The sequence below is a fragment of the Diabrotica virgifera genome, chromosome 7, assembly GCF_917563875.1.
Source record: "Diabrotica virgifera virgifera chromosome 7, PGI_DIABVI_V3a".
In the NCBI taxonomy this organism is placed as follows: domain Eukaryota; kingdom Metazoa; phylum Arthropoda; class Insecta; order Coleoptera; family Chrysomelidae; genus Diabrotica; species Diabrotica virgifera.
Genome location: NC_065449.1, coordinates 118,438,979 through 118,452,533, shown reverse-complemented (window position 1 = coordinate 118,452,533; position 13,555 = coordinate 118,438,979). Strand labels below are relative to the sequence as shown.

Below are 13,555 nucleotides of genomic sequence, written 5' to 3'. Positions count from 1 at the left end.
CCAAAGTTCTTTGTTGATGTAAATATTTGATCCGGTATCGCCGCATCTTTTTATTTTCCTTTTTTCTTATCGAACCTCTAAGTAAGCCGCAGATAATGATAAACACTGCACACTTTCTTTTTATTATTAAACCGTTACTCATGATTAATAGACCAGGGCATTTAGCACTAAAAACATCAGAATAAAGAGATTTTTAAATACAACACCTAGAGACTTTAAGGTTTTTGCATTATGTTCAGGATGACGTCAGGAAAAAGTCTACTATTCAAAAATGGGTGGAAATGCATAATTGCACTCTAAAGTGCATAAAATGCATCCAAAATTGCATAAATACAAAAATAAAGTCAAAATCAGTATACTAAGGAACAAAATTTATTATTTGGGGGGATTTTGAGGTCACTGAATACGATTACGCCATCAGAACTGACTCCCGGATCACCTGGTGCCCAAGTTCACGGCAAGAGATGTCATGTTCTGGAGTGTCGATGGCTTTCGGCATTAAATTGATGCAAATGGATTACTCACGGGTCTTAAGGGTCACTTAATACGAATATGTCATCAGAATTGACCTCCGGAGTACCTGGTGTCCAGGGTTGCTATTAAGGCACGTCATCATCTGGAGTTTCGAGGGATTTCGGCACTAAATTAATGTAACTGGATTCGGGGGGTTTTTGAGGTGGTTAAACACGAATATGTCATCAGAACAGACGTCTGGATTACCTGGTGCCCAAGGTCACTGCAACTGACGTCATCTTCTGGAGTTTCAAGGGCTTTCGGTATCAAATTGATGCAAGCGGATTACTTACGGGTTTTTGAGGTCGCTAAACATGAATATGCCATCCGAATAGACCACCGGATTAGCTGGTGCCCAAGGTCACTGCAAAGGACTTCATCTTCTGGAGTTTCGAGGGTTTTCGGCATTAAATTGTTGTAAATGGATTACTGGAGGGTTTGTTGGAATGGCTGAACGCGAATACACCATCAGATCTGACCCACGGAGCACCTGGTGCCTAAGGCGGCTCATTTTCTGGAGTTTCGGCATTTTTCGGCATCAAATTGATGCAAACGGATTGCCCATGGGTTTTTGGGGTTATTGAACACGAATGCACCATTAGAACAGACACTAGGGCACGTGGCGCCTAGAGCAGGTCATCTTCTGGAGTTTCGATGGTTTCGGCATTAAATCGATGCAAACGGATTACCATTAATATGCCATCAGAATTGACCTCCTCAGTACCTGGTGCCCAGGGTCGCTACTAAGGCACGTCATCATCTGGAGTTTCGAGTAATTTTGGCACTAAATTGATGTAATTGGAATCTGGGGGATTTTCCGGTGGTTAAATACGAAGATGCCATTAGAACAGACCTTAAAATTACCTGGTGCTCAAGGCCACTGTGAGGGACGTCATCTTCTGGAGTTTCGAGTGTTTTTGGCATAAAATGGGTGCAAATAGATTACTCGGGGGTTTTTGGAGTGGCTGAAAGCGAATACGCCATCAGATCTGACCCACGGAGCACTTGGTGCCTAAGGCGGCTCATTTTCTGGTGTTTCGGGGGGTTTCGGCATTAAATTGATGCAAACGGATTACTCATGGGTTTTTAAGGTTGTTGAACACGAATGCATCATCAGATCAGACACCAAGGCACCTGGCGCCTGGGGCAGGTCATATTCAGTTTTCGATATTAAATTAATGCAAACGAATTACTCATGGGTTTTTGGGTTTGCTGAATACGAATACACCATCAGAACAGACATCAAAGCACGTGATGGCTCAGGCATATCATCTTATAGAATTTCGAGAATATTGATGCAAACAAATTGCTTATAGGTTTTTGGGTTTGCTGAACACGAACATGAAATGAGAACCGACCTCAAGCATTCCTAGTGGCCAGAGTGGCTGCTATGCACATCATGTTTTAGAATTTTGAGGCATTCTGTCACTAAATTGGTACACACCGACTACTCGGAGGGTTTCTGAGTTGCTGTTCAAAGAAAACATTCAAATTGGGAACATTTTTTTTGCTATTTTACTTAGACTGTTTATTAAAATAACTATGTTGTGCTATACAGTCGAACTCGCTTATTGCAATAACCTTCGTGCCAAGCAAAATTATTCCTATAACCGGAATATTCTAATAACCGATCATATATGCCTGGTAGAAATGTTTCAGACCTTAAAGTTCAAATGCTTAAACCGGGATATTCCTATAACCGAGTTTCTTATAAGCGGGTTCGACTGTACAATTTTTTAAATGTTTATAAATATAAACTCTATATCTGACAGCATATTTCCTTCATTTATTTCAAAATCGATTTACTATATTCTATTTTGATAATGTGATCCTGCGTGGTTAGTAGATACTCCAAGGTCTTTCATCTAAGTCATATTCATATTCAGCAACTACAAAAACATAAGAATAATCCGTTTGCATCAATTTAGTACCAAAAACTCTATTCCAGAAGATGGCGTGCCATAGGCACCAGGTACATCGGTGTCTGTTCTGATGGAGTATTCGTATTCAGCAACCCCAAAAACCTATGAGTAATCCATTTGCATCAATGTAGTACTAAAGACACTCGAAATTTCAGAAGATGACGCCTCTTGTAGTGACCCTTGGCACCAGGTGACCCTGGGGTCGGTTTTGATGGCATATTCGAATTTAGCGACCTCAAAAATCTTCCAATAATCCATTTGTTTTAATTAAATGCCGAATACGTTCCAAACTCCAGAAAATGACGTCCCTTGCTGTGATCTTAGGTACCAGGTACTCTGGAGGTCGGTTATGATTGCGTATTCATGTTTAGCGACTTCAAGCCCTTAAGTAATCCATTTGCATTTATTTAATGCCGAAGACACTCAAAACTCCAGAAGATGACGTGCCTTAGTAGCGATCCTGATGGCTACCATATGTACGTGCCTTAGATGGCTACCGCACCAGGTGCACATGGTGTCGGTTCTGATGACATATTCGTGTTTAGCGACCTCAAGAACCCTCCAGTAATCCATTTACATCAACTAAATGCCGAAAACCCTTAAAACCCCAGAAGATGACGTGCCCTAGTAGCGACCCTGGGCACCAGCTACTCCGAAAATTCAATTGTGATGGCACATTCGTGTTTAGCAACCCCAAAAACCCGTAATTAATCAATTTGCATCAATTTAATACCGAAATCCCTCGAAACTCCAGAAGATGACGCCCCTTGTAGTGACCCTTGGCACCAGGTGCACCAGGGGTCGGTTTTGATGGCATATTCGGATTAAGCGACCTCAAAAACCTTTCAATAATCCATTTGTATTAATTAAATGCCGAATACGTTCGAAACTCCAGAAAATGACTTCTCTTGCTGTGATCCTTGGCACCAGGTACTCTGGAGGTCGATTATGATTGCGTATTCATGTTTAGCAAATTCAAGCCCTTGAGTAATCTATTTGCGTCAATTTAATGCCTAAGACACTCAAAACTCCAGAAGATGACGTGCCTTAGTAGCGATCCTGGCACCGGGTACACAGGATTTCAATTCTGATAGCATATTCGTGTTTAGCGGCCCCAAAAACCCGTAAGCAATCCGTTTGCATCAATTGAATACCGAATGCTCTCGAAACTCCAGAAGATGCCGTCCCTTGCAGTGACCTTGGGCACCATTTGATCTGGTGGTCTATTTTGTTGGTGTATTCGTGTTTATCGACCTCATAAACCCCCGAGTAATTCATTTTTATCAATTTGATACCGAAATCCCTCAAAACTCCAGAAGAGGACGCCCCTTGCAGTTACCGTGGGCTCCAGGTACAGAGGGGGTCGGTTCTGATGGCATATTCGTATTTAGAGGCATCAAAGCCCCTCCAGTAATCCATTTGCATAAATTAAATGCCAAAAACTTGGGCATTAGGTGATCTGTGGGTCGGTTCTGAGGCGTATTCGTGTGCAGTGACCCAAAAAACCCCCGAATAACAAAATGTGGTCTTTAGTATACTGAGTTTGAAATGTTAATGCACTTTTGGATGCATTTTATGCACTTTAAAGTGCAATTATGCATTTCCACCCCTTTTTGAATAGTAGACTTTTTTCCTGACGTCATCTTGAACATAATGCAAAAATCTGCAAGTCTCTATATGCTGTATTTAAAAATTGATTTATTTTGTTCCAAATGCCCTCGTCTATTATGTATATTATATAAAATTAATATAAACTTTATTTATATCTGACAATATTTTTCCATTATTTATTTCCAGATCGATTTGCTACATTCTATTATGACAAATGCGTTGGCGTTATTATTGATCATCGTAATCACTAGATACTCCAGAATCCTTCATCTAAGTCATACTCGTGTTCAAGTGTTCAACAACCCCAAAAACTCAAAAGTAATTTGTTTGCATGAATTTGGTACCGAAAACTCACGCAACTTCAGAAGATAAGGTGCCTTGGGCAGCAGGTACTCCAGTGTGTGTTCTAACCGCGTATTCGTATTTAACAACCCCAAAAAGCCATGAGTAATTCGTTTGAAACAATTTAGTACCGAAAACATTCTAAACTCCAGTAGATGGCGTACCCTGGGCACCAGCTGGTCCGGTGTCTGTTATGATGGCATATTCGTGTTCAAGAACATCAAAAACCTATAAGTAATCGGTTTTCGTCAATATAGTACCGGAAAACCTCACCCGCAGAGGATGACGCCCCTTGCAGTGACCGCGGGCACCAGGTGCTACGATGGTCTGTTTTGATCGCATGTTCGTGTTTAACGACTTTAAAAGTTACCCCCGAGTAATCCGTTTTCATCAATTTAATGCCGAAATCCCTCAAAACTTCAGAAGATGACGTCTCTTGCAGTGACTTTGGGCACCAGGTGCACATGGTGTCGGTTCTGATGGCATATTCGTGTTTAGCGACCTCAAGAACCCTCCAGTAATCCATTTGCATCAACTAAATGCCGAAAACCCTCAAAACCCCAGAAGATGACGTGCCCTAGTAGCGACCCTGGGCACCAGCTACTCCGAAAATTCAATTCTGATGGATATTCGTGTTTAGTAACCCCAAAAATCCGAAAGTAATCCGTTTGCACCCATCTAATACCGAAAGCCCTCGAAAGTCCAGAAGATGACGTCCCTTGCAATGACCTTGGGCACCAGGTGATCCAGACGTCTGTTCTGATGGCATATTCGTATTCAGCGACCCCTATGACTCGTGAGTAATCCGTTTGCATCGATTTAATGCCGAAAACCATCGTATCTCCAGAAGATGACGTCTCTTGCCGTGACCTTGGGCACCAGGATATCCGGGAGTCAGTGCTGATGGCGTAATCGTATTCAGTGACCCCAAATAATAAATTTTGTTCCTTAGTATACTGATTTTGACTTTATTTTTATATTTATGCAATTTTGGATGCATTTTATGCACTTTACAGTGCGATTATGCATTTCCACCCATTTTTGAATAGTAGACTTTTTTTCTGACGTCATCCTGAACATAATGCAAAAAAACTGCAAGTCTCTAGGTGCTGTATTTAAAAATCTTTTTATTTTGTGCTAAATGCCCTCATCTATAATAAACCCACACTATGAACTCAGTCGATGTTACAAACAAAGAAACAAACAAAAACACACACTCTACCAAGAACAGCAGCGTCCACACTGGAATACGAATGCGACGCAAATCATTTGATTTCGCTCGAATACTGACAAACGATGGTTTGTGTGCGTTGTGTACGTCGAAAATTCTTGCGTTCGTTTTATGCGACGAACACGTCCACAGTAGCACAATTTACTTCGAGCACGCAAATATTTGCGACGAACAGCTGGTACGCACGAAAAATTTATCAATGCGGACGCGCCATGATTACATTCAAACTAAGCAAGATATTACATTTAAGAAAAAATGAGAGGTATTTAACCCTTCGTCCACCAAAATGTAGTTTTCCGTCTGCAATACATTTTAGTATAGTGTAATTTCTATATTCAAAAAGTTGGACGGGTTTAAAATGAATGGTTTTTAAACAACGTAAAATCAAATTATTGAGCCCATTTTTAAATTTTCTTAAAAATCTTCCTTTTTCTCCATGTAACTTGAAGATAATAAAAGGTACAGTAATGAAAAATAAAATCAAAATTTTTATGTAAAAAATCCCTACATTTACCGTATCTTTTTTTCGTATCTCTTATCATTTTCGAGTTACATGGAGAAAAGGAAGATTTTTAAGAAAATTAAAAAATGCGCTTTATAATTTGATCTTATGTTTTTCAAAAACACCATTTATTTAAACCCGTCAACTTTTTGAACTTAGAAACAACACTATAATAAAATGTGTTGCAGACGGAAAACCATGGATTTCAATTCTGGTGGGAGAGGGGTTAAATATACTTCTCAGTTTGTAATACATTAGTAATCAATTTTTTTTGCAGCATATTCTCGCTTAGTTTGAATGTAGTTGACATTTAATACTGTCCATTTTAAAGGTCTTTTTAAGCACTACGAAAGGTGTTGGTAGCTTTATACATTTAAATCGACCGTTTCTCTGTTATTTCAAGTTGAATACACTGATTTGAGCATGCATCGAAAAACAAACTCTTCTCACCTACCATATCTCTTTTTGTATTATAACTAGAAGATTTATGAAGGAACGAGTCTCTTTTTTTCATATAAGCTATAAAAACGTTCTACACACCGAGAGAAAAAAATTCTTGACATAAAGAAACTTTATTAATATTTAAGAAAGATCGACTTGGCATATTGCCTAAGAAATATATCTTTGTATGTAAGATAAAAATTTTTCTAAAATATTTTTAATAAATTTTAATATACCCAAAAAAATATATCTTAAATATGATTGAACTATCACTTTCTTGCAAACTGCAAACCCATTTATCAGAAAGAAATTATACTTGTCATAAGAATATATTTTCTTGGCATTATACAACTCTTCTTTCTGAGCAATAATATTTCTTAGTAAGGAATAGTGTTATCTTACCAATATTAATTAATGTATTTAATGTTAAGAAATATATTTCGCAGATATAATTGAAGACACAAGTGCGTGAAGGGTCTATGTGACATATTTGCAAGTTATTGAGAAAAATGAAGTTAAAGTTTTTAAACTAGAACTTTTTTAATATAACATCTAAATGAACTAAATTTATAGGATAGGTAGTGCTAAAACTTATTTATTTATTAACACTATTAAAAAAACTTAAAAAAATGTTTATTATATATTTTTAAATATAAAAAGTGTACATAGATCCTTTATAAACATACATTTTAAAATTTACTCTGTACATAGTCATCTGTCAATAATAATTTTAAAACGTGTTTGGCTTGTTTGAAAGATTTTTAGGTTCGAACAACTTACTTTTAACATAAAAAACATGTTTTGAAAAATTTGTCACATAGTCCCTTCATGCACTTTTGTCTTCAATTGTATATTTAGAATTAAGTTACATTTCTTAAAAATAAAGTGATATTACATACGTCGAAATGAATCATTCTGATAAGGTAAAATCATTCTTTATTAGATAATAAAAACAGGATATAAAACGTTAGATATTAATACATACAAATAATTTCTCCATTCTTAAACCACTGGCTTCTATAAAATAATAAAAAGATGGAGAGGCAAATCCAACTTCCTTAATTTTTCATTCTTTTTGTTAATAGCACTTTGTATATCAGCAATTACCTAAAACAAAACCGTTATGTAGAGAGAGTAAATTTATTTTAATAAAAAAAATTTTTTAAGGATATAAGTATATACTTATTTTGACAAAAGGAAATACAAAAAAGTCAAATACACGGCCCCACATAAAAACTATTAATTTTTTGGTATAAGAAAAGAACGGTAGGTGTCAGTAAAAAAGTCTACAATCCAAAAACATTTCTTGGCATTTCAACAAATAATAATCAATAGTATTTAGTTCAAACATGGCTTTATTTAACCTACACGTCTTTATTTATTATTTTCTTTTTGTAAATTAAATATTAATTATTTATCTGTATAATATTAAGTCACACACTAAATATTGTTTAGCCAAAACAAGAGGGAAAATACAACCAATGTAAAACATTGAAGCAGACATAATATGTCATTTTATTTATTTATAAAATCTAAAAGAGACAGCATACCTAATCATTTAAAAATTGTATTACGGGAAAGTATTATTAGTTTACATTTAAGATATTTAATACTTATTAACTTATTCTCGGTTTTCGGCAGTAAAATTTCTTAACCATTAAAATCTTTCTTTTATTTCAACTAATATCTTTACCACAATTAAATGAACAGAAAACTTCCTCAGCGTAGCACCCGCCATGTTTGATATAGGTAGCGTTGAATTGCAATATAATATATCGAAATATAGGTATTGTATATCGAAGACGATACATTCAAGAAACCTATTATAGTTTATACATAAGTATACACTTTTTAACAAGGTAGTTACATGTATAAAGCTCTACCATTTTTGGAAGCCTCCAGTTGGTTAATAGCTCCTTTCTTAATATTGTTCTGAAGATATTACATCATATTATATTATTCTGTCCGAGGTGGAAGTACAAACGTCAATTAAATCATGTTTTAAGTTAAATTGTGGCTTATTTCCCAGTTAGAATAATAAGCTCCTTACTTTCAGATTTGTCCATCATTGTACCTAAAAGACATATAAATATATCATTATGTGTCTTTTATAACCATTCGGATATGCAAAAATATTATTATTATCTCTTAAATTACTCACTTTAATTACCTCTGTACCTACCTTTGAAATATTCGTTAATAATGTTTAAAGAAAACCAACAAATCCAAAATCCGTCTACCTATGAACATGAACTAATACCACGCCATATTGTCAAACACTGACAATTCAATCACAAATAGTGAATAATTGTTAATCTGCGCAATTCTTATATGGAAGAAAATCTCTTTGCAAGTAACATTTCGTCTTAGTGGTAAAGTTTTTATTTTATTACACAGAGTTACTACAGAGAGTATTTCTGAAGAATTATTTCTTGTGGTTTAAAATATTTATTTGATTTCAAGAAAATCTCTTGTTCACAAAAATATAAATATGGATTAACCAAACATATTATATTTCTTATACTGCAAAATATTTGTAGTTTTCAATTGAAGAAAACACAACTTTAGGATAAGAACATGAAAATGTAACCATTAATGCATTTCTTAGTATTGAAGAAATTATGTGTATGAAATTATTGAGTTCTGTTTAAAAAACTCGTTTCTTTATACGTGAACCGGTATGTTTAAGCTTAGTATGATATGTTAAATTTTAAGAAAGATGGATCAAAGAAATCAGTGTTATAGCAGATAAGAAATCGTTCTCCCGGTGTACAGTTTTTTGTAGTTAGATTCATAGTTTTTAAGGTATTTGGCCAATGGCCAATTTTCAACCACGAATAACTCAAAAAGTATTGAGTTTTCAAAAAAACAATTATAAAAGAGTTTTTAATTAGAATGAGGTTCTCTAGCCACTTTCGTGGTTATTTTGATCAAAAAATTTTCCACCCCCGTGAAGGAACTGTCCTCAAGATAAAAGTGCACATCGGCGTAATAGTCGAGGAAATGAAGCTGAAAAAATGGCAAAACCTCGCAATTTTTTCGTCCAGCATCGATTTGTACAAAAATTTGGATTTAGGCTCATTACACCCTCTAGTTCCTTTTCTATATTGAGCCGTTGTACGCTTCTGGTTTTTTAAGGGTGAAAACTACCCCAAATTGTAAAAAATTATAAAATAACATTTTAAACTTTAATATTGCCAACATTTGGTTCTTATTAGTTACATAATGATTGTTTTATGCTTTAAGATATACTATCATAATAGTTCAACCCTTAAAACCACCCTTGTTGGAGCTATATATAAAAACTTTACTTATCCTAAAAGAATAATTTCGGCTTGCATCGATTTACATAATAATTTGGGATTAGGATCATCTTACCCTGTACTTAATATTCTATATCATGCCTAAGGGCGTTGATTATTTTTAGGGGTGTAAACTACCCCTTATTGTCAAAAATTATATAAAAACATTGTAAACTTTAATATGGGTAAAATTTGGTTTTGATTGGTTAAATAATGATTGATTTATACTTTAGGATATATTATCATAATATTTCAAACTTAAAAAACCACCCTTAATAACATTACAGTTTTTATAAGTAGATATTTTAGTAGATCTATACAGAAAAAAAGAAGAATTAAAGAATTACAAAAACATTTATTTACACAAAATTACGAATTTACAAATATGTACAAATACAAATACAAAAATAGTTTTTTAGTCATCTTCCAGTATACGAACCGGTTCTGTGGTTTTATACATACATTGAAAATTATCCATAAGCGGACTATCCGAATTTTTCGAAAAAAAAAATCGTTTTATAAACATAGCTTTTTCATTTTTGGCGATAAAAAGTTTTTTCAAAAATGACTTTGTAGGATTTTTGAAGAGTTATAAGACTGTGTAAATTAAATTCCGTAAGATCCCTTAGTTTTTAATTAGGGTGGGTTTAAAGGGCTCGAATAAGGGGGTGTTTGCTCGTAAATAGAGGTTTTAAACAGCTATATCTCGCTAACTGTTCATTGCAATGAAAATCTATACACAAGGGAATTTTAACTATTAAAAAAGCTACAATTTAGTAGTCCATAATTTTTTCGTATCTCCAGTATTTTCGGAGATATTTTGAAGTAAAAGGTGAAAAATGGGAAATTCCAAAAAATGAATTTTTCTTTAAACTTCAATTTTTCTAAAATTAGTCCTTTTAAATAGGTCACACTTCTTGGGTGTATTGATAATACAAATATAAAAGGAATTAGAGAAAGGTTAAGACCAATTTTTAATTAGGAGGGTAGTTAGGGGGTTGTTTCCACTGATTTTTTCATAGAGAAAAGCAGGTACCGACATTTTTTTGATCATAAGTAGCTTAATTTTCAGGCTAGAAACTTTTTATTATTATTTTTTTAAAGGACTAACTGTATACTTGAAAAAATATTATTTAAGTTTTCCTCGAAAAATGCAAAGTTTTTCCGTTATTTTACTTTGAATATTTTAAATTATGCATTTGACGAAAAAAGCTAACTTTTAACATGCCGTATCTAGGTTTGTATTGGTCTTAAAGATATTACAGAAAAAGAATTTGGTTCGTGTTGCTAAAAGATACAATTTTGATATCCACAGTTTTTTTGATTAAATGCATATTTTTCGAGGTATTCTCAAAAAACCCTCTAAAAAAGTCGATATTTTCATCGAAAAACTGTTACTTTCAAGCGCGAATAACTCGAAAAATATTAGTTTTACGAAGAAAATGTAAAAAACATTTTTTGCTTAGAATTACATTATACATCGATTTACATGGTTAAAATGTAATAAAAAATTCCCGCCCCCGAGATGGGGTGGCAACCACCCCCAAGGGTTTAGCGTACAGCAACATGATATAGAAAATGATCCTTGGACTATGCCCTACCTTCTGTGAAAATTTCAAGTAAATCCATGTTGGACAAAAAATTGCGAGCCAAAATGCTTCATTTCCTCGACTATAAGATAGACTTTGATTTAGGAGATAAGTAGAGGTTATTCCCAAAATTTTCATTAAAATCCATGCAGTAGGATAGAATTCGGAGGTAATATCCTATTCTTGCTCGCATTGACTGGCGTATTAACAATAATTATAAAAGAAGGTTGCCCGATCTAGTTTTTTTCGGACTATAATTATTAATTAATAATTAAAAATAACTTTTTTCATAAATTTAAAAAAATTATCGACACGTGCAGATACTATTTTAGATTTTTTGGATCATTCTAAACCAAAAAGTACTTTTGTAATTTTCCCCTTAACTTGATCGTTTTCGAGATAACCAATTTAAAACCGAAAAAGAACGAAAGACAAACGATTTTCAAGGCTCAAACACACAAGTAACAACACAAGTTACAAAAAATATTATTTTGTAACCATCACGTATATAAATTCATGTTCAAACCTTCTTCTATCAGTTGCTGATAAGATTTTGCCATGTTTTATTCTAAATTGTATTTTTTTAATTTCTTATGAGGAAGGATTTTTAATGCCCGCCTTCTGGGAAGGCGGGCATTAAAAACTAAAAAATATTATTTCAAAATAAAATGTGTCCATAATAGTCAAGAACTAATAGAATAAGATTTGAACTTGAATTTAATTACTTTGTAATTTCAAAAATGGATTTTACTTATATTTTTGAACCTTGAAAATCGTCATCTTTCGTCCTTTTTTCAGTTTTAAATTGTTTAAAACTCGAAAATAATTAACTTAAGCGGAATGGGGCAAAATGCAAAGTTTTGACCAATATCAAAATTTTCAGTGTGTTTTAAATGTATTAATTTTTTTCGAATCCTCACAAAACTAATAAATATTTTTGAAAAATTTAAACGCCGACTTAAAGATTGCATTATCCTTCGTAAGGCGGTGCGGGGTGCACCTGCACCCCAGACCTTGTTTTTCTCACCTATCTTTTTAATAATTTTTTTTTATTTTTGTCGCTTTTTTTATTCGCATTAAATTCAATTCTAAACGCACTCCACCCATTACAGCATTTAAAACTCTTTGCGTTTAAGTCCTTTTTTTGGAAAAATGACTGTAGGGTGCAAATGATGAAAATTTCATAACCTGAATTGGACGTTTCTGATATTCCATATGGAGCTAACAGAGCTACGGGACAAGGTCGGTGTTACTTATGTCACAGAAAAAAGACAGAAAGTCCCGACATAACTGTATTGTGTGTAAAAACTTGGAGTTGCTTACTCTGTGAAAAATTTCATGTGTTTGTCTTGCAACGATAATATTTTTTTTTAAGAAGAAATGAGTACTTTGTTTGTAAAATTATGTTTCATAGTATAATAAGCAAGTTCTATTTATCTTTCGAATCAATTTCCCCGACGTTCACATATGAATAACAATGGATATACGGATGAGGTGCAAATGCACCCTGCAGCGTCGTTTACGTAAGAATCTAAGCACCGCCTTACGAGGGTTAATACCGTGGGTTGAAAGTCACCGAAAACTTTTATATGTTTATTTTAATAAGTTACAGGGGTGAAAATAAAAGAGAAGATTTAGTGTGATTTTTAATTGCAAATTAATATTTCATTCAAAAGAAACTTTTTATTTATTTTAAGTGACTTTCGCCTTCAGTAATAAAGTAGTCTTTCATTCTGCGTTTAAATTTCTAAAAATACTTATAATTAGTTTTCTCAGGATTCGAAAAAAATGAATACATTTAAAACACATTGAACATTTTGACACGCGTGAAAATAAGACCTTCTTTGTTTAGAATGATCCAAAAAATCTGAAAAAATATCTGGCTGGGTCGAAAATTTTTTTTTTAATTTTAATAAAAATAATTTTTAATTATTAATTATTTATAGTCAGAACAAAATTAGATCAGGCACCCATTGTTTTTTGTAATAATTGTTAAGATACTAAATTACCTACATATTATCCAATAATTTTTATCCATTAGACAGCTCAGTGCCGATCTGCCTTATATCGTATCTTAGATTAACTGATTAATATTAAAAGAT

At 33.8% G+C, this 13,555-nt stretch overlaps 1 protein-coding gene across 1 annotated transcript in view; it reads left to right on the top strand.

Annotated features, from left to right (window-relative positions):
• Positions 1-13,555, top strand: part of LOC126887612 (cytochrome P450 6k1-like) — a 145,214-nt gene that overhangs the window by 31,992 nt on the left and 99,667 nt on the right. The gene's annotated exons all lie outside the window — the stretch shown is intronic.